The sequence below is a fragment of the Pagrus pagrus genome, assembly GCF_965226575.1.
Source record: "Pagrus pagrus genome assembly, chromosome: 14".
In the NCBI taxonomy this organism is placed as follows: Eukaryota; Metazoa; Chordata; class Actinopteri; order Spariformes; family Sparidae; genus Pagrus; species Pagrus pagrus.
Genome location: NC_140198.1, coordinates 797,783 through 819,881, shown reverse-complemented (window position 1 = coordinate 819,881; position 22,099 = coordinate 797,783). Strand labels below are relative to the sequence as shown.

The 22,099-nt window shown below is 41.5% G+C and overlaps 1 protein-coding gene across 3 annotated transcripts in view; it reads left to right on the top strand.

The window, feature by feature from the left end:
• Window positions 1-22,099, top strand: part of tmem132e (transmembrane protein 132E) — a 387,724-nt gene that overhangs the window by 138,481 nt on the left and 227,144 nt on the right. Inside the window, exon 3 of one of the 3 annotated variants that reach the window (XM_084374078.1) lies at window positions 21,130-21,189. The exons of the other annotated variants lie outside the window; for them this stretch is intronic. The gene's annotated coding sequence lies outside the window, so the exon portion shown is untranslated. The remainder of the gene's footprint in view (window positions 1-21,129; window positions 21,190-22,099) is intronic. 3 annotated transcript variants of the gene reach the window in all.

Sequence of the window (22,099 nt, the reverse complement as noted above, 5' to 3'; positions counted from 1 at the left end):
TATGTATTACTTATTTTGTTCTGGACTTTTATAATTCATGCACACAAATCTGAAAGACTAGGATCCATTCAAGACATGAATCTCCATATCTCTTTCCCTACACTAACTAAAAAAGTTCTTTCCCTCGTCTATAGTTTGTACTTTGAATTTTCATTGCCACATTTTGACTTTGAGAATTCATGCACACAAATCAAAATGCTTCCAGAATTTAGTATTTAATCCAGAAACCAAGTATGAAATATGTTTCTACTTTGTAAACTAAAAGCTTCAAAAGGAGATGAGACTTTGGTTTCAGAGGACTGAGATCGACTGATAATCAGCAGGATTCAGCTTTGATTCATTCAAAACAGCCTGTTTCCTGTGTCATTGGACATGAGACTCAGATGTGAGAGTGTAAATGCTGTAGGTTTATGTTGTTATGAGTGCTGACTGAGAGGATGTACATGGCTGTCAGAGATATTTTTAGTCCGCCCTATCTGTATGTGTGAGATGAAGAAGGTATTCATGCCAAGAACGAAGACATTATGATCCTTCACTCTCAGCTTGACCCTGCTAACTGCAACCGTCTCGCCAAGGACGACCTCTCAGCTGGAGGCGTCACTTATATTTTACACGTGTCTCATTTGATACCTTCAGTCTCATTTTCTTTGACACTCCGATTCTCATTCAGTACGACATCTTGATTCCTGCGTTCGCTCGTACAGAAAAGGGCATTAATGGAGTTTCATTGAAGCAGCATTTACTTACAACAACCTGGCAAAGCTTTACATTATGATGGCATTTTGTTTCAATGCTGAGTTCTTGAGAAAACGTGTGGTACTGAGTGGAATATTGAAGCTGTAGCAGTGAGATGTTGTACAGCTGAAGCAGAAATCATATAGCAAGCTGAGTGTGATGGAGACGGCGAGACACTGCATGCAGCTCTGGAGCGGCTGAAGGATGATGGAGTGTTCACTGGGGATTTCTCAGATGAGGCGTGAGTGCAGCAGTGCCTCGTGGCAATCATTCAGAGAGGCCTGCGTAGATATCAGCCCATGAACACAATCTGGCAAATGTCAGCGGCAGTTCAGCACAGATCATGCGATGAGATGGATATTAGGCTTAGTTAAGCTCAGGCCGATAAATCAGCTTAGAGGCAAAACAGGCTGCATTTAACTGAAATGTGGTTTTTGGTTTGTGAGTTCTGTTTAACCTCAACGTGATGGATTTTAACAGATTCTTTTATTACAGAATTCACTGTGAAATTGATCTAAACAACATTCAGGGCCCCCATTTTAGTGTCAATTGTATGCACAAGAGGCCCGAGAAGGACCTTGTTAACAAGATCTATCTCTAGCTGGCACAGTTTAATGTTGGCAGTCTGGGTCTCTGTAAACTGTGGATACATTCAAATCCGTACAGGGAATTTTCAGACGTGTTCGTGGCAACAAAAACAAATATTTTTGAGGAGATGTCACAACATTTTTCAGCTGTGATTGTGATGACAAACTGACCCTGACCAGGTGTTTTTGTGCCTAAACGCCACCAGACCATGCACAGAGTTGTCACCACGTAAAATGGAAAATTTAAAGTTGCAACATATCCGTGGGTTTGCAGAAAAGCACATTTCCAACATTTATTCTGGCGACTGGGTCAATGGTTGTACGCATTTTGTGCCTCATGACTTCCTTTATAACTGAAAAGATATTCTATTTTCTAGACTTAACAGGTTTCAATCATGACATGCACTTGAGAAGAGGTATTTGCACAACGTATCAGTCCCTGATCTTCTGCCATTCAACCAATAAAATGGAATAATATTGTAAGTCTATAATTGTTCCTGTTATTTTCATTTCTTTTCTGCAGAAATAAATGACATCCCCTAACCCTTACAGATGACACTATGGCCTCGTTTTTCTATGCAGCGAACAATCAGCACTTTTTACTACATTTTCTGAAATTCGTTGTTAACTTAAAGTATTTCCGGGCTGCGGACAGGTTTTCTTTAGAAGGCTTCATCCACTGTAAAGAAGACAGACTTCATAAAAAGACAGTCAGCTCTGTGAGGCACCAGGCTAAAACATGTCAATCCTAATCCATGCAGTCCCATTCACTCTGACGTGTATTCAGCTGAAAGCAGAGGAAACCTTCTACCAGTAACTTTGGGCTGGTTTGGCTCATTTTATTCACTCGATGCAGGATAAGGCAAAGCGCTTGATGTCGAACAGAACTGAAGAGAAACCTTGGGCTACTTGATTTGGGAAGTGTTTTGATCTTTTTTAGCATCATCTTGACAGTTTTTAGCTCTAATTTGTTTAACTCTTTTTGCTCATGTAGTATCAGTGTCAATCAACGGTAAAAATTCAACCTTAACAGAAAGCTTTTTTTTTCTCCATCTAATTAGCGGCAGCCAATAAGACGCAGAGCTAAAAGGTGCGAGCAGATTAATGGCTGCCACCTTCTGTCTGCAGATGGAAGTCGACCTGCTGTCGTTTGGTCGGGGAAATGAATGAGATCCCTCGCTGTTTTTCCAGTTGTTGTTTTCAGGTTTATGACGCTGAGCGGAGCAGCTGGGGGTAAATCATTTTCCAAATGCTTTACAACGGGACACCAGCACTTGATCACATGTATTGATGCTCTTCTGCAGCCTCGCCTCCATCTGTGAGAGCAGATTGTTCTGGATGGAGCTATGTTGGAGGCTCCAAATCTGTGTGATTGGAAGTAAAAGAGCGCTGCCTGTCGTGACACCTTCCAGTGTTGTTGGATACTGTAGATTTATAGTGTGCAGTTAACACAATATACAGGGTTTCCCTGGGTGTTTACAGGGCTAAAGTTAAAAAGTGTAGTTAAATATTTTATGAACGTATCCGGTGGTGGAAGAAATATTCAGATCCTTTAGTTTTGTCATCCAGAATCCAAGTATTTGGAAGTCCCAATATCCCAAAAAAGACATTATTTATGTCCTCAATGTGTGATCAAGCTTGTGCACTCACTTCAGACAGTGCACGCTAACGTTTTTATCTTAGTAGCTACAGTGAAGATTTCAGCTTAAAAAAGGGTGTAAATGACGTCTTTTAAGTTCAGTTTGTGATCTCGGGGCTTCTGGAGACTTGGATTACAGCAGATGGATGGAGCCGTTTGATCATTTCTTTTTTTTTTGTTGTTTTTTCCATTTTAAAACAAGTCTCCAGCTGCTTCACTTGTTTAGCAGAATGCTGCAACGCTGTTTTGCTGAAAAGCTCCAGAAATGTTTTGTGGACTACGAAACTTCACCTGACTTTCTATCAGCACGGGGTAGGAGACGATGAGTGGATTTTCAGTTTTGGGTGAGCTGTTCCTTTCACTGTTGAGGCAGGACGTGAACATATCGCAAAAACTCGTAGACGTGTATGACATATATACATACATACAGACATGTATGTATATGTGTATATATATATGTATGTATATGTATATTTATGTATAGTCTATATTGCAAGTAATTCTGCACACATATGTGCCATGTTCAGGACTATCAGGCGAGGAGGATTTCCAACATTGAACATATTCAGCTCAAATCCTCGGTGCGCTCCCCATCAGCCCTCCACACATACGGTCAATTTGTGCACCAGGGAGGACATATTGGTTTTTGCTCCTTTAATAGATACATTAGACTTTATTATGCAGGAGAATGAAAAGATTTGGGGAATGAACAGATTGTTCCAGAATCGTCCGTCTCAGTGATCCCGTCCCTGATTCCATGTTCCAGCCTTTTCAGGTTCTGACACAGTCAAGTGCACACCCTGTCAGATAGCAAACAACATCATGCAAATGATCCCAAACATTCAAGATAGCAGAAATTTGATGCAAATTTGTGTGTGAGGGTAACTACAAAGCAGCAAGCAATTTCAGCAGGATGTGCGAGCATCAGAAAAATGCCAGAGCAGAGACGGGAGCACGGGGGTTCATAGCTCACAGCAACACAAACAAATTTTCACGGGTACATATTCCAATTGAAATTTATGAGACATCATAAATTTATGTACAAACGAATGCGGTATCATTTTGGGCCTCTGGTGAGTCTGAGCTGGAAATCCTGCAGCAGCCGGGTGCTTGATGAAAGGCAGAGTGACTCTGTGTAAAGCCTGACAATCCAAACAGTGATCAGGATGTTAAAGATTAAACATTACAAACCGAAAAAGGTTGTTAATGAAGTGGCTCAGAAGGATTTGAACTATTTGTTTCGTAGATATGAGCGACCTACAGTGAGCAGTAGGGCGTCACGATTTTTGATCAAAATTAGCTTTTCTAAAGCACGATCGGCGATTCCCGTGTGTCCAGATGAAAAAACACAATACTTTAAAGTTGACACAGCTAGCTCAGCGTTAGCCTGCAGCTAGCTTAGCGTCAGCCTGCACGTCACTTCCAGACTCTTCTCCTTGAAGATCGTGATGAAGACGATCAGCTGACTGGTACCAGAGGAAACTCTGACAGTGTCAGACATGTTGGTTTATTTTCTTCTTCAGAGATCCTTTATTGACTTGTTCGTGAAGAGGGTTCACTCTGGACAGATTTGAGACACTGAATTTCTCTCTTTTGTTGTTCAGTGTTGAGTCACTGAAGGCTGCTGTTTGTTGATTATTTTTGGTGAATATGATTTGAACTTGTCTAATAGCCTCCAGGACAAAGTCAAGCTGTTGTTGTAAAATATGTTTTTAAAGAAGAGTTGGTCAGGACATGAAACCAACGATCTGTTGATCTTTACTAGTAACAAGGTGAGATTGTCCAACAGTTGTACAGGCATCAGTGCTGAAGGAACAGAATACTTGAATGGTGACTTTTAGATCAAATCAGATTATTAATTTGGAGTATTGTGACACTGCCTGTAAGCAGCACTCTGTCCAGCCTGAGCATCAGATCTTCTGCCTCTTGTCTCCGTGCTCTTTGCCGATGCCGGGCTGGTAAACAGCAGCACGCTGTGAGCAGTTTACTGATGAGGAATGATGTAATTTCTGGGCATTTAAGTTCAAATTTCACAAGTAGTGATCCTTCACTGCTGTTCTGCCCTGCTGACATGGATTTAACTGGAGCGGGGGTCCACATGAATGCAAAACATGTTGCAGGGCTTCAGATCAACAAGCAGACTGCGAGGCCAGCTCGGACTCAAATAGCTGCATTATAATGAGATGAAATTTAGTATGTATACAAAGTGTTGTACAGCCGTGTAGAATCGGGATGCTTGACAGCCACAGTGTATGCAGAGAGGTCTCATTAACACATTCTCCTCTGTATGCACCAACACTGTGGGAAGATGTTAACCATGCTGACATGACCGGTCAGAAGTCAGGCGAACCAACATGCAGCGTGCACGCTCTGCTTGTGGTCGAGTTGATTGTTCCTTTGACATCTGATCCGAGCTCTTCATGGATTCTCGCTGTGCACTGTGCCCTTTGACTCTTCTGTGATAACAAATAAAAGACTGTTTGCTGATGTTTCGTGGTGATCCGTCATGCTTTGACTGGTTTCTGTAGGAGCTAACAGAAAGTTTGTGAAACAGTCGAAGCTCTTTCACCTCAGTGGGACAGGTTTTGACTGCCTTTGTTGTGTTTTCTGTTGATTTTTGCAGGTTTTCTTCTCCTTCTGCTTCTGCTCTGCCTGTCTTTTTATTCTGTATTCAGCCAAGCAGCAGTAACTGTTCTTTGACAGAAGAATGCTTCTGATTGTCTCTCAGCTCTGTTCTGATGCCTCATTGTTGAGAGATCTCTGACGTAGTGCAGACATGCTCATGGATTCAAGATGTGTTACCTTTGAGATGTATTGATAAATCTTCAGGACTGGACCACTGAGCAAAGAATTGGCTGAAAAAAATGGACAAATTAACAACAGCGATCAGTCCCGTACTTAAGCTTTTCTTAAGTGTGTCATGGGATGAAATATAAACTACAAGAGCTGATGTAGGTCTTATTGTCATCACAGTAAAGCTGCAGGGTGGAGCTTGTGTTGTTGCACTGACATTTCATAAGACAGCTGAACAAAGAAACCCCTTGACATTACTCACAACGTCCACCAGAGAAGAAACAGCAGAGTTTTGACCATTGGCTCTATGTCACAGTGGAACATACAGTTGCTGCTATTAAACCGCGACGTATAGATTTGCTCTTTATGTAGGTCATTCCAACTCAGTCAGAATTCAGAACTTTTACCAGCTCATGTCATTAATTTTCTTGAAAAATTCATGTAAAATCTTCTATTAAATTCTTGGGACCTTGTAAAATCCTGCAGCTTTGCTCCAAATAATGTTTTAGCTCTGCAGCGTATTGATCCGGTGCGCCTGACGCTGCAACGGTCGTGTTGTTTTGGGAGTCATGGCATTCAACCTTTCAGTCGTTTTGATATGTGTGTCGCTCAACAACAGAAATTCAACTTCCAATTATCTATCCTCTTTAAAATGCTTCATCTATTGATTGGAAGTGGAGCCAAGGTCACCAACAGAAGGCCTCCTTGTTTGTGTTGTTTAGCAGCTGCCTGATAAAGATGGACAGAAGGAGGAACAGTGCAGGACACAGTCAACTTTTTATTCCCCTCATTTTGTGAGAGGACAGACAGAATATCCACAGATAAGTGCAGCTGCTGCGATGATTTGTTCTGTCCAAAGTGGCTCTCTGCCAAACATTTGAGTACCTGTGAGAGAGACTAGCTTGTAGCTGTTGTGTTCCCACTGCCATATATTTACTGCTCTGAGTGGAACCGGCCTTTGGCAGTTTTATGCACTTATCAAGGTCAGAGTTTGCTCTCGTTTGAGATGTGTGCTTACTTTAGCAGTAGCAGCAGTGTCCTCGCAGATGAAGCAAAGATTAGGCAGCTGAAAATAGATAATTGTGATAATGGCTGCACGCTGATGAAAGAGCAGTGTGCATCTTAAAGTTGTCGCCCCAGCATGCCTTTACTGCCAGATTAATCAAGCCCATTTACAGCAAATTCTCCATCTCCTCTCGCAGCTTTTCATGAATACAAAATGGCCAATGCTGTGCAGGAGGTTACAGGGCCAAGGCTCATGTTGCAACACAAATACTTCGCTGTATCTCAGAGAGCGCGGAAAAGCCTTGAGCCTCCTGAAGCCCCTGTGATCAGGTGCATGAGGCGGCTTGTTGTGCCGAGGCTGAGGAGAGGATGAGGAGAGGCTTAGCCCAGATTGATCTTAAAACACTGACTCCTTTGACCTGGACCGCTGTGAGAGTGAGACGAGTCCGCTGCCCACGCATCACTGTGGACCAACAGATATGCATACAGCCTGGCTTCTAGCATATGCATGCCCTGATGCTCTGTGATACATTTCATTAGACCTTCATCAGGAAGTCTGCCTGAAGGTCTCTGTGTGTAAGCGAACACAATGGTCTTAGTTTTTTGCTCTTTATTACCGGAAATATCATGAAATACCACAGTAAGAGATACAATTACTGTTTTACTCCTGAAGGCACAGCTCTTTTTTCTCTCTTTTCATTGATGTAAAAACTGTCTCGTAGTATCGCCCGACTGATTTCCGGTTATTGGGGCTGATAACAGATATTAGGAAAAGAAGAAACAAATCTGATATCATTATATAGCTGGATATACACACATTTTTTGCAGTGATCCCTCAAATGTGAGCACGTTAAGATATGCAGGTTTTTCAAGATTTTTCAGTCGTTAGCCTGTATTTGGAAAGGACTGATTAGTTTGACAGGAAGTGTGGGAGAGAGGGAGGATGACATGCAGCAAAAGGTTAGAATCCAGCCTGGGCTGATCCTGAGGACACATGCTGTACCAGGTGAGCTGCCGTGGTGCCCCAACAAAAATACTTGTCTAAAATGAAACCGATGCACTGAAACAGCAAAATTACTGGGAATTTAATCATTGAAAAAACAACAGTAACACAGTACATAGATGTTGTGATGTCAAAATTACCATTCTTGACATTCTGTTGATATTTTGTTATTTTTTAAACGTTTTCAATCAAAAGTTACATATTACATATTGCGCCTTTAAGTGTCAAGGTAAAAATAAAGGTTAATTAATACATATTTTACATGTTTTCTACTGCTTTTAATACCAAGTAGATAATAACAGGTCTAAATAGTTGTAGCAGTGAAGGTGAAGGCTGCACTTTGATTCATTGTGAGTTAAAAAGAGTGACTGTTAGGTGTGAGGATGGGCAACGTCTCTATGAGATGATCAGTGCTGTGTTGAGACAGCAGTGAAGCTAAGTGTGTGTAATATCCTCTTTCCTCTGTGTTTCTGTCAGGCTGTAATTTTGGACTGTAGTCTGTAAATATCTCACGGGTGGTAACAGGAAGTTAATGTAGTCACGTTGTGACAAATTGAAAGCACTTTTCAGGTTGATGAAAAAACTTAAAATCTTTTTAGAAAGTCTCCGGACTCGACTGTAACAGCTTAACATTTGTGACGAGACTTAAATGGGACGCTCGTGTGACGAAGCTGCAGTCTCTCTCTTTACTTGCTTACTGGCAGCGTCAGTAGCTGCTGGATGGTTGATTCTGACACTTTGTTCTAACAGATCTGAGGTGGTGAGCTCACCTTTGACAAAGGCCAGGTGGAGCTGTGAACATGACTGGCTGTCAGGAGCCATCTTTATACTCAGGCCAGTGTGTGTGTGTGTGTGTGTGTGTGTGTGTGTGGTTGTGTGTGTGAGGGAGACTGAGACGGAGACAGATTTAGTGTTCCAGTTTGTGTTGAAAGATTTGGACTCTGACGGCTGTCCAACTGTTCACAGGTCAGCTGCTCGACCTCTAAACAGTTGGACGGAGATTCAGTTTGACCGACTGTACTTACTGTAGATGTAGATACAGAAAGTGTTTCTGGTGAAATGAACACAATTAACACTTTATAATAACGTGCGTGCTCACATTCAGTTTTTCTTCCAATTAAGTGGTTTGCATAGTCTTGTTTACTACATGCGTGCTCATCTAATGGCTGCTTTTGATTTATTTGTGGGAATGTTGCCATGTCTCGAGAGTAATGTTCTGACAAATGATAAACATGATGGCCAAAACTAAGAAAACAACTGAGAATCCAATAAAGCGTTATTATGCAGACCTCAGTGGTGAATGGAGCTGCATTTCTATAGCACTTTTCCAGTCTACTGACCGCTCAAAGCACTTTTCAGCACTTGTCACATTCACCCATTCACACACACATTCATGCACTGATGGCAGTGCCGACCTGCTCCTGGCTAGTAAATAAATGTACTATCAATGTACTCAAAATGAAACAAACGGCATCTTGAGTCACTTAAAATGCTCGAACATATTGAGTCAAACTTTTGTTGTGGTTTCCTCAGCGCGTCTCACATGTCAGAAATTGTCCGTGCCTTTACTTCTCATCGCCACCATATGTCACTCCATCACCCATCGCTACACCTTTGGTATGTGCTTAGTGAGGCGTGGTGCCAATTACAGTCTCCATCACCCACTCCGGCTTCACAGCTCTCTCCCCACTTGGCTGCTTTGTCTCAAGGAAGAAAGGCCTTTCAGAGTGTAATTCCTGCCTGAGAGGAGCAGGAATTAGGACTGTTCACCGGCTCTTAGTGTACAAGTGACAAAACGTCTTCGCCTTTGATCACAAAAACGTCAGAGAATACACCGGAGAGAGTGGTTATTAGTCAGTGTCTGAACGTGTGACGTGCAGTGAATGTCACCCTGGTACAGGGTCATGTAAACAGTTGGATATGTGGCAGGAATCTGTCACAAATCATGTTGTTTGGCAGGGCGACTTGTTAAGGATTCAGCAGGATTAGGAGCATTATGCGTTACTGATTAAGCTGTTGCAGAGCTTAGCTTTCAGCAGAGTGCATACCAAAGTGCAGAGAGTAAATTTAGTCCTGAAATTCATAAAGTTTAAAGCTATTGAAGTCACTTTAACGTGTTCAGGTTTTTGTTTTCATGCACCAAAGCTGCTCATAATGTGAGCTTCATGAAGAGGAGGAATAAGCCAGGTGATTAAATGGCCCTGATTGTGCTCCTCGCAGCATTATTAGCAATGCCATTTAAGCAAGGTCAATCTCACACCGGCCTCATTACTGCAAGAGCAGAAAAACTCCCTCCAGTGGAAGAATGGTTGCCACCGAAATCACCTCGTAGCTCACTTCCAGCGTTTCCTCAATTCATCAGCATATTATAGTATTTATTATTTTCTCAAGGGTATTGTGTTGGAGTAGAAACACACACGAACGCACAAAGCCCTGAAGACAAGTGTTTTGCAATGTTGTGGGAGGAATGATGAAAACTAGATCCTTTCGCTTATTGGAGGCTGAAAATGAGCATTATTAGCTCTCATGCTCGGGGCATATTAACCATATTATTCCATCAACAATATGATCCACTCCCAAATCCTCAGAGCATCGATTACTTCAGGGACTGAATACTAATTGCAGGGCTTGTTTCCTCTCTCAGGTGTTGACTGTTAATAAAAATAACCAGACAAAGGAGAGCTCTGTCTGACTTTTCATTCTCCTCGATAGCTGTAATCAGGCCCACCCAAAGACAAAATGCCTGCCTCTTTTCCTCTTCTTCCGTCGAGGTTTTCCAATCAGAATGTGATTGCATTGTAATCGTGGAGTCTTCTGGTTTTGCATTCTACAAACGAAATATGTCCACGTTTGGCAGCCGGCACCACAATTAATTCTGAAGTGTGCACACGCCTTCAGATCTACGGCCCGACTCAGGTGAGAAACTAATTTGCCTCCGGTGTCATGTTTCCTCTGACCATTATCTTCCCCATCTTTCAACACAGTCGTCACCATCCTCTCCCATTAATGACTAATACTGTATTCATATCATCTAATATGAAACAAGAGCCTGCACATTTAATTAGCCCTCCACAGGAGACCGGCACGCTCCGACAGATATTTCTGTCTTCTCTTTTTAATGCAGTTATCTTTGTCACATCTCTGGATCTAATCAGATATTTCTACATTCAGAGCACCGGCCTCCCTGAAATCATGTCAAAAATGAGTTAGTGCTGCAGCTAATAAAGAAGCCAGATGCCTCGTCTTCAGCAATAAATGATTGTTAGTTGTTGATAATAAGGACCAATCTGTTGAATAACAGCTGTATCTGTCAGGTATTTTAATCCAAACCATGATGTTTTCTGAACCCTCACCAGAGCCTGAGCACCGCCTTGTGACAAGAGAGAAAATTCACCCTAAACAAACGTAAAGTTGCAACATAAAGAAACGTTTATTTATTTTAGTCTGTGGTTTCGCAGAAATGTACTCGGCTGACGTTTATTCTGGCGAGTTGTACATCTTAGGTTGTTTGACATGTTTTGGTTTGTAAATGCTTCTTACTTACCAGAAGTTACTAATGTTAGCTTGAAAATGGAGTCGGCCAACATTAACTACCGACCAGCTTCCCTTTATACTGATCGACTTCTGCTGTTACTGCAGTCAGTAGGCCTCGAGTCACGAACTAACATTCAGTAAAACCCTCTATGTACAGTATATGGCCAAAGGTTTGTGGACATCCTTGTCCATGATTCATTCAGCTCATGAATCAGCCTGTTGATGCTAATGATGAGGACCGTCTGGAATCCTTCCAGCTTGGTGGCAGCAGTGTATATTTGGCTCTTTGCTGTCACAACATGACAGAGACAGCTTCAGGAGAAATGTTTTCCCTGTTTGTTTTTTTGACCTCAACCCCATCCAGCACGTTTGGGATGAGCTGAACCGGTGACTGTGAGGCCAACATCAGCTCTCAGATCTCTGCAGCCAGGTTCAGACTGGTGGAAAGCCTGAAACCAGAAGAGTGGAGGCTGGTTCTGCTGTCTACTGTATTTGTCCTCCCAGTGTCCTCCTCTGTGTAAACAAACACAGAATCGGCCTTTATATAGTCTGACTTTGAGCATAATTTTATCTTCAGTGACATTGTCTTTTGTTCTGTGCTCAGCCGTCTTGTCTCTGCCTGTGCTCTTTCTCTCCCCTGAAGAGCTCTATTTCTGGCCAAAGCCGAGGTGTTGATAAAAGTGTTTGCCTTCTCCCTGCGAGGGGGCAAATGTAAAACACACGGCACAATAGAAGTCGGGATCCACGGACCCCGATGCTTTTCAGTCGCAATGCTTTCCCAATGCTTTTCTCTGGCACCTCGCCGTCCTCTTTGAAGCTTCTCCACTATTGATCGTGAACATCAGAACCTAATGCATGCAGATGTGGCTCCAGTCAACAGGGTCACACCAGCAGAGAGGCCACAAAGCCTTTCCCCTTCAGAAACATGGCACGATCTGTTTTGTATGTGGATTTTGTGGCTTTGTTAGCGCTGCATAAACACTCTGTACTGTCAAGTCCCACTCCTGCTCTCAGCTGCATTGTTTTGTCGAGTGCATTGATGGAAACAAAATGACCTCTCAGCTGATGTCTACAAGGACGCTACACAATTTTGTTCATTAAAGAGAAACTGCTTCGCCTGAATAGATCCTCCTCTATCGCTCATTAGACAGACAGACTCTGGTTGTGTTAATGTTGGCGAGGGAACGTATCATGAATTTGATTTTCACCTGAACCAGAAAATATCTCGATTAGGGTTCAGTCACTCTCAGATTTGAAAATAGATGCCAGAGTTTGAGACTCAGATTTTATTTGTCATGAGGAGAAACAGATGTTTGCTGTTTTATGTGAAAATAATCCCTGAAGGAGTCATTGGGTTTATCTCAGCTTGAGTTTGGAGGCTAAAAAGTTATTAAAGAAAACCTGAAGATATGAAGTTTCAGTTTCATCTGCTTTTAGGCTGTAATGAAAAGGTGAACTGAGTTCTGTTGTGGGAAAACTGAAAGTCAGGATATTTCAGCCTCCAGCGCTTCGATTTTGACTGGATTTTTTTTATGGAAGAACAAAAAAACACTTGGATAAAAAGATCATGTTTTGTCTTTAAAACAGCCTGGTTCTGTCCCCACAAACACAGCTGGACATCCGTCCAGACAACGTTTATAGAAGTTGAAACACTCTCTGGCTCGGCAGCCTTCAGTCCGACAGAGAGTTTGGACTCAGAGCACAACTCAAAACATGCCCACTTGTACATGTTATGGTGGCTGAGGAGGTCAACTAACCACAGCAGATCAAAAATAAATTGATCAAACATGAGTTATGAGTCAAAGAAATAATGATAACTAGTCTAGGCTTTTAAACTACCACAATATGTGACCGTCACTGTAAAGTAATGTGGTGTAATTATTGCATTAATGCCAAAACAAATACAGGTATTTTAACAACTATTAAGCAGAAACAATAAGGATAAACTATAGATTGTGTTGCCTAACTGATAAAAATATATTTATATATAAATGTTGGTGTTATGAGCTATTTTACTGAGTGGTCCGTTAGTAAAATGGTCTGAGTGAAAAGGAGCCTCGTGTTATTATTTCATTATTCTCATATGTATACAGTAGACACACTTTATAACCCTAGGCTACGATATTCATGAACATCAAACGGTTCTGTGATCCAACCCGCCCATGAACCACACAGAGAACTTCCTTCAAGTCCGAGCAGTGGCTGCAGCTGGACGAACTTGAGTATGTGAATCAACCAGGGAGGAAGAAATAACCAATAAAATCAGTTGCTGCAGCCTTTAGTTGAATGAACCTCCTGCACACTCTGGGTGCAGATTACGGGACACCGAGCTGCTCTGTGAAACCTCAGACTAATGGGATTCCTCCGGGGTTAGCAGCTCTGTACGACAGGTCGACCTGCACCATCTGTTCAGCAGTGGAGGAAACTCCAGGATACATTAGGTTACATGATGAATTAATTTACATAAAATATGAATGAAAAATGACATGAATAAGAAGCAAGTGAAATAAAAAGCCTCATTGTTTACAGGCTTAGACTCAGACTCAGGCGACTTTATTAATCCTTTTGGGAGGTTGAAGCTGAAGCTCCATGTCACTCACAGCACTGTTACACACTGTGTATTAAAGTATACATATAAATAAATAAGTATAAAAAACACTGTAAGAATACATTAAAAATATATTATATACACACACTTACACGTATATATATATATATATATATATATATATATATATACATATACTTCAAGACTGACCTTCAGTCTCTCTCTGTCTCACTGTACATCTGTACATCTATTCATCTGTCTACAGGGAGAAACCTCCATCGCACCAACAGTGGAGGACAGTGAGTCATGATCAAATCTTAATGAAAGGGTTAATATAATATAATATAATATAATATGTTATCTCACAGTTTTCATGTGACACAACAGAGCGAGAGCACCAGTGAGCAGAAAGTTAAATGAAGAGGAGGGAGCGGTGGATCATTTCACTCCTCTTTTGTTTGAGTGGTCGTTAGTTGCATCATTGCAGCTATAAAACGTCTGGTGGGCGTCGAGTGGAGTTTGAGCTGAGTGGAGAGGTTGGAAACATTTTTCTATTGATATCATTATTCAAGGAATCATTATATGACATCTAATAACACAGGGCAACACATCGTCAGGAGAACGCTGCGAGACCCTGAGTGTTATGGAGGAGATGGTAATTAGTACAGGGAAACTTTCATATCGCATCATCTGCAGGTCTCTGCATCTCTGTGTGGAACTAAATGTGATGAAATCTTTGCTACTTTCCATCACCTTTTTAATAAAGCTTCAGTTTGTTAGTGTTGGTTTGTAAGCGTGAAACTTCTGGATATTTAAGTCAGAAGTCAGGACATTTCTATCTGTTTTGATGACAACAAAACTAAATGTTCTTGAAGAAACGTCAGGACGTTTTTGTGGCAACTGAGGAGGATGTTTTTACTGAATGGTCTGAACATTTTCCAGCCATTTTTGGGCAACAAAAAGGAGTTTTAACAAAATGTCAGGACATTTCCATCCGTTTGTCTTGAAACAAAATGGGATATATTTGACGAAACGTTGGTACATTTCCAGTCAAGTCTGTGGTAACACAACTTCACATTTTTGACAAGACGTCAAGACATTTTTCAGATGTTTTTGTTGCAACAAAGCAGGATGTTTCAAACAATACGTCAAGACATTTTTTAGCCGGTCCTGTGGCAAAATTACAGAACAATTTTATTGAGACTGCAGGTAATTCACAGCCGAGCTGGGGGCAACAAAAAGGGATATTTTTGCATGAGGTCAGGACATTTTCCATCTGTTGCAACAACAAAATGGGATGTTTTTAAAGTAACATTGGGACATTTTTGTGGCAACAAAGGAGCATGTTTTGATGAGACGTTGACATTTTCCAGTCAAGTTTGTGGCAACAAAATGAGATAATTTTGCATGAGATCAGGACACTTTCTATCTGTTTCTGTGGCAACAAGACAGGATGTTTTTGACAGGACATTGTGATATTTTTCAGCCATTTTTATGTCAAGAAAACAGGATGCTTTTGTATCGAAACATTGTGACATTTCCAGCTGTTTTTGTGACAGCAAATTCAGATATTATATGAGAGGTCAGGACAATTTCCAGCTGTGGTTGTGGAGACAGGTATTTAAGCCAAATGATGATGTTTTCTGACCCTAACCAAGTGTTGTTTGTGCCTAACCTATCCAGCCCAGAAGCACAGTGAATCAAACCTCAAAAAAATATAAGAAACTAACAGTTATTCTGACGACTGGGTCAGGTGTGAAGTTCTTCAGATGAGTTACCTGAGTTACATGCTGTCCTCGTGTGAAGGACACCCACCCACCCTGTCACTCAGATCAGCGCCGTGTATGTGATTGTAGTTTTTATCCATTTCTTTTCTATATAGTTTTGAACAGAACTCCTATCTAACCACCAGTGCTGTAGGTGAGGTGATTTTCTGCATGAAAAATTTAACTCTTGTCAATTTGTATAGCATGGTATCTCACACGTTGTCTCAGAGGCTCATGTGCCCTCAGTAAGTGAGACAGACGACCCCTGACCTCGAGCCTGACTCAGAGCAGAAACAACTCCCACGTGAAGCTCATTAAACGAAGTGGAAGAGATCTGCAGCAGGGAGACCGAAGAGAAATCCAGTGTGCCATTAGTCCCTGTGCAAACAGAGACTAATGAGCAAAAATCATCATAAAAACTCTCATTACATTAAGTCCTGGGGAGTGGCGGTGTGGTTAAACTATTAAACTTTTTTCCGGGGGTTCCCTGGAAGTGTCTCCGGGGTGGTGGATCCCTGCAGCCTGCTTTGGGGAGCCACATCTTGGAAGTGACAATGTTTTGAGGGAGTAATTGCAGCTGCAGAGAGTCTGTCTGTAGATTCATGGAGTAATCCAGCGTGAGGTCGTTACACTAAGCAGGGTGAGATGTATGGAATTATTCATGGCTTGACTGATGCACAGCATGACCAAATTAAAGTCTGAGGAGAAAACCTTAATATGTTTTATGAGTTTAAGCAGCTCAGCTCTAATGGTACTTCATTAGGAATCAACCATTACCTATTTATTATTAATGTCGTATAATATGGAAAACTTCACTTTGCTCACAGTCTTTGCACCAATCTGACTGTAATGTTCCAACCTGAGGTCTAACTGGTGCTTGTAGTTCATTCATGCAGCTGCAGTATGCCTGCATAAAGTTTACTTCTTCTGAAAGTCAGCCAATCAAATATTTGATTAATCACAAAGTAACTTTTAAGTAAATCTTCACTTCTAATAACCAAATAAAAACCTGGACTGTTTACAGCGACGATATTCCTGATACCTGCAGTAATTCCTGAAGGATTGGTTGTACTGCTGCTGTGTACTTTGACATATTTTCAGAGGGAAAAAAATAAACAATCACAATAATGTAATTTATGTAAGAAAGTATGAAACAGGAAGATCCACACTCTGATGTGCTGATCTGTAGTTTGATCCATAGGATCAGGAGCTGTGGTCACATGGACATTTCTTTAACCTGACTGAAATCATTTCCACCTTCACCTTCACCTTTATATCATACAACAAATTTAATATGATGGACAGACATGCAATAGATATCGCATGATACGAATTATACTATATAGTGAAGTGTGTGTATCCAGGAGACGACTGAGCAGCAAGTGGTGCCCGAGCCACACGACCTCCTCTCCACCTGTAAGAGGGCAGGACACTCAGATAATTAGCAGTAAAACAGAAAGCGTCATCAGGCGGTTACATCTGTATTCTGATTATTAGGGTTCATGTAAACGCAGCTCCATCAGGGTGATCCAGACTTCTTTATCAGCCATAGAAACTCTGATCCATGACTGATCCTTTGTTTGTTTGCTGTGTGTGTGTCAGCCATCAAATAAGCCTCATTACACTCCGTTAAAACTCTGAAATGGTTTCTCAACATGCAGCGCTGCGACGAAAGCAACTGCAGAACAGCATGGTGCAAAATAAACAGCTCTCGGAAATTTTAATTACTGATTTGTCCGTGTCCAAAAAACACAATCAGTGTGTATCTGAGTCGGTGACATTGTGCAGCTGGACGTCACCTTTTAAAATGCTGCTGTTGGCTTCAGTTTATTATTGTTAATACTAGTTCATCATCAGGTCTACTGCAGGGGGATCTAATGTTTCAGGACTCATCCCAACCATCTGTGTCCCATCAAAAGCCAGTGTGTTGTTCTGTTCTGTGTTTGTCACCTTCGCTCTCTGAAGACATCATCAAGAAAACTACAGGCTCTGAGACACATCCACTTTGCAGAAACTCGACCCTCTGGCAACAATACCAGAACTACAGAATCAGAAGTTGCATGAGTTCTGTATTTTTGTTTCATATTTTCACAAATTATTCAAAATTATTCATGAATTTCATGTTTTTGGGGGAAAGCAGGGAGACTACTCCAGTAAATAGCTCCATGTAGGACTGAGTAGTTTTCACTGCGTGGTCTGACATCAGAGGTATTACCATTTGTCTCACTGGATCTGACTCATGTTTTCTGATTATTCGACTTCCTCACTGGTGTAAAAAGTTCTTTGAAATAACTAGAGGGGAGAAACAGCTCCCGCTGCACCACTTTTGGATTTGTTTAACCCTCAAACTTTTTGTATCTGGTGATCCAAATGACCACACTCTTAGATTAAACAAACATTAATCGTCTTTTTGGGATTTGAACCAGCTCGTCCTCATCAGAAACACAACCATTGACTATAAATCCACTGTGAAAGCATTTTTATGACCCATATTTACATTTGCTGTTGGGCTGCGACCTCTAGTGTCTATAGTAATTATTACAGCAGCGAGTGAAGGAGGAAGTCAGGTGCAGTCGTATAGTGTGAAAATGTAATCGCTGTTTGAAGCATCTTTTTTTTGCAATGAAATTGAGGGAGCAAGTGAAAACTCTGTCACCCAACCAACTTGATATTTTGACTAAACCTTGTTTAAACATTTTATTTGAGACGCAAACGTTACCACAAATGATACATATTTAATCTAACTCAGCTGCATTCTTTCAGCACTTACAGCAGATCTGGATGCACTTCTGTCTTGTTGATTTGTGTGTGTCTGTCTTGTCTGTTTGTTCTGTTGTCGACTCGTTCCAGCTGTTCTCTCGGTGTGTTTTTCGGTGGAAAAGTGTTTGTCAATCAATGACTTTGGTTTCTGTTCCACCACAATGAGCACGTTTACATGCACACTGACAAACCGATCATAATCTGATTTATGGAGGTACCAGATTATTCAAGTGGTCGTGTAAACAGCATAATGCAATATGCTTTATCTGATAAAAGCCGTTATTGGATTATAAGCAAAGTTTCTTTCGTTCTTTTACATCTGCACATGTGTAAAAACGTAAAAGAAACAGGATGTTGTTAAAACGTGAGCGGATGTGTTTTCTGCTCATGTGCGTAACGCGAAGAAGGAGAGCATTATTTTGCATGTTTTGCAAACCTAACAAATCCCACACGAGGACAGCCCTGACCGGCGGAGACGCCATGATAAGTGACATCATGTTGAAAAAAAGTTCATCATGTACTTCCAACTAATCCAACTAATTGACTGAATCATGTAAACCTGTTTTTTTTCCATTATGGCATTACTAAAGTGCATGTAAACACGTCAAATCAGATTAATATCATAACCTGTTATGGGATTATTGTGGTCACGTAAACATGCTCAATGTTGCACATTTTGCAAAACAGTTTTCCCCACTTTCATGCAGACCATGAGGGAATTGCCTTGCACAGTCTTCAGCGCAAGTTTTTTCTGATAAATGTCAGATGATTCTTTAGAGCCAGAAACACGAATGTGAGTTTGGCGACGTACATGTCTGATCGGTGATCGAATGAAGATTCAAAAGTCAGGGGATTGTTTGAATTTCGTTAATTGTTGCAACCACAACATCACAACTTCCTGGACGGACTGATTAATGTCCAGTGTTCAGGGGATGGAGCACTGAAGTTCAATATGTTTTAACTAGTGGGAAATGTGCGCTCCCTTCATGCATCAATCCTGATCAAACAATATGTGAAAGCAGAGTCATCGTTCACTGAAAGGCATTACATGGAACCAGCAGGAGGGAGGTTGAGTTGCTATCTGTGGCACTTGGGCTGGAACATAATGTGCGGTGTAAATGAAAAGTTTGCTGTGTTTGATTTAGCCTGTGGTTTCCTGAATAACAGACGGCACTGGCTCATATTCAGCCTCCTCAGGTGACTGCTCTGTGGCTGTAAGTGACACTGGACCTGCTTCTCGAGACATCACTGAGCTTCTCTCTGCTGCTTTCTGGTTCTTGCCTGTTTGCAGCAGAGGTGAGGATCCTCTTGATATACAGTCGGCTAAATCAGCACCAAGGTTTCCCATGTGCTCCCTGTTGTTGGAGATTTATTAGCAGCAGGTGTAATAAACTATCCCAAAACTACAGACTTGGTGACCCTGAAGCGGTCTGCTCTGCTGTCCAGCTCATTTTGCTACTTTCCTGCCAAACCCAAGATGCTCCACAACTCCCCACAGAATCCTTCATTTGCTTCCCTTGTGAGTGCTGCTGCAGCCATTTTCTCCCACTCCACCCCTGCTGCTTTTGATGTTTCACTGTCAGCTCTTGTGAAGTGTCAGATGTTTGAGTGAGTTATACATCTGCTCAGTTTTTTTATGAATTTAGCAGCAAAATTAGTCTGCTGTAAATCTATCGTTGACACAGCTAATTGATGTGTTTATCGTGTTCACTCCTCGTGCAGAAGGAACTTCTCCAGTGTAGTTTGAAGGAGGGAAATGGAGAAGGACACAGTGAGTGACTAGCTGCTCTCCAGACAGCATGCATAATTGCAGGTTGCTATGCAACAGAATATATCCCCTGCAATGAATTATCTCTCCATCAGTGGAAAGCTGAGATAAGAAAAGTTCCTTTGCATGTGAATAAAGCAAAGTTACATTAGCAGGTAGCAGCGGCACCAACCAATGCACACATGTATATGGAAACATGACTTGCATGATTTCACACGTGCACAAAGGATGAGGAAATGATGGAGGTTTCATTGTCGGGGGAAGACATTTGTAATTTGTGTCAACTCTCAGATAATGTCAGGCATCTGGAGCTCGCTGCCCTTATGTGTGAGATATTTACATATTCAGTTTGACTCTGACAGCACAGCATAATGGCTTGAAAAAAAGAGGCTGATTCTGTATTTTCGGTGTGTACATTGTGCAGCCCACAGCTCTTAGCTGGGTGTGAAGCACCTGCAGTTACTGTCGCTGATGTTAGTATTCAAGATGATCACAGCACTCAGCGTCAGGTCAAGGAGAGAGCAAATGGTTTATATTGCTACATCTGGCAGCAGATCTGGTTTTCAGTGTCAGTGTAATGTTTCGTCTGCATTGTACAAACTGTATAAATTCCACAACTGTTCAGAGAAAAGGCAAATATGGAGGTGGAAAACTGTGTCAAACTGTGGATGAACATCTTGGGGGGGAGGTTAGGATGGTGGCTGGCCAAACAAAGTGTACGACATTCTTTCCTACCAACAGCCAACATTGTGTTTGGTTTTGTTTTGTTTTTTAGTAATAATTTATATGAAGGTCCTTGTAATAAGTGTTATAAGCTTTTACAAATCCTTCATAAGATGCTTATTAATAAGAATATAAGGATTTATAAAACATCATAAACATGTTTGATTGTAGATTGTAAGTAAACATCCATAAGCACTTATAGAAACTTAATAACTGTTTATAGACTGCTTAAAACCACTGAGTTTCTTATTGTTTGTAACTAATGCAGGGTGGCTGGTGATGTGACTTGTGACGTCTGAAACCTGTGCAAAGTCTGCAAAAACTGAAGGTTAGGGACTTTATTTTGAAAACACAAAAAATTGAAATTATCAAGCAGGTAATCAGTTATCGGTATTGGCTGAAAAACATCCACATCGTGCATCTCTACTTATTAGATCGATCTTCTAATGTGTTTTGTTTTTAAGCTCAGACCACAATCTTCTTCAAAGTTTAGTTGCCTAAACTTGACAGATGTTTTCTTTACACGGTCGTATGTTCATGGAAGCTGCTGACAAACCAGCCATTTTGTGGACTTGTAACTGTGATGTGTCACCATCACACAGTTTTAAAGACAGACTCAGCACAGCAAACATCAGTCAATAGGAGGTGAGGAGGAGCTGTGTGACTGTGTGACCTGAATGTGGCTGTGATGAATACATGTGCTGCTGTGGAAACACATTCAGGTCAGTCTCCTGTACGAACATAAAGAAGTCCCATTTGTCCTCTCTGCCGCAGGGACAGTTTGAGGAGGGGTTGTTTCTGTTCGTGGTGTTTCAGACTGCATGGTCCATTGAGCTGTCTCCTCTGGTCTTCACTCATTACAGCATTCATTCATCCAGTGATTGAGTGCCTGTATTAGCTGGCTTGACAGTAGAAAGTGACAGGAAACACGCTGAGAGAACGGAGGAATGAGATGCTGTCGGACTCAAAGCAGGGATGAGTCTGTAGCTGTTTGTTAAGAGTCTGAGACGGCCGGCCACCAGAGGATGACCCGGTTGTCATTGTTGAATCTGAGTCTGCTCCTTAACTGCCAATCATAGTGCCTTAAAGGTGGACAGAGCAGCTAGTTAGTGATCAGGAAGCATTTATCTGTGGGGTGTGTCGAGTGTGAGGAAGTGTTGTGAGTAATTAGACACATCAGGAGGCAGGAAGGCAGCACAGAATAACATGACACTGCTACGGTACATGCTGTACTGTAT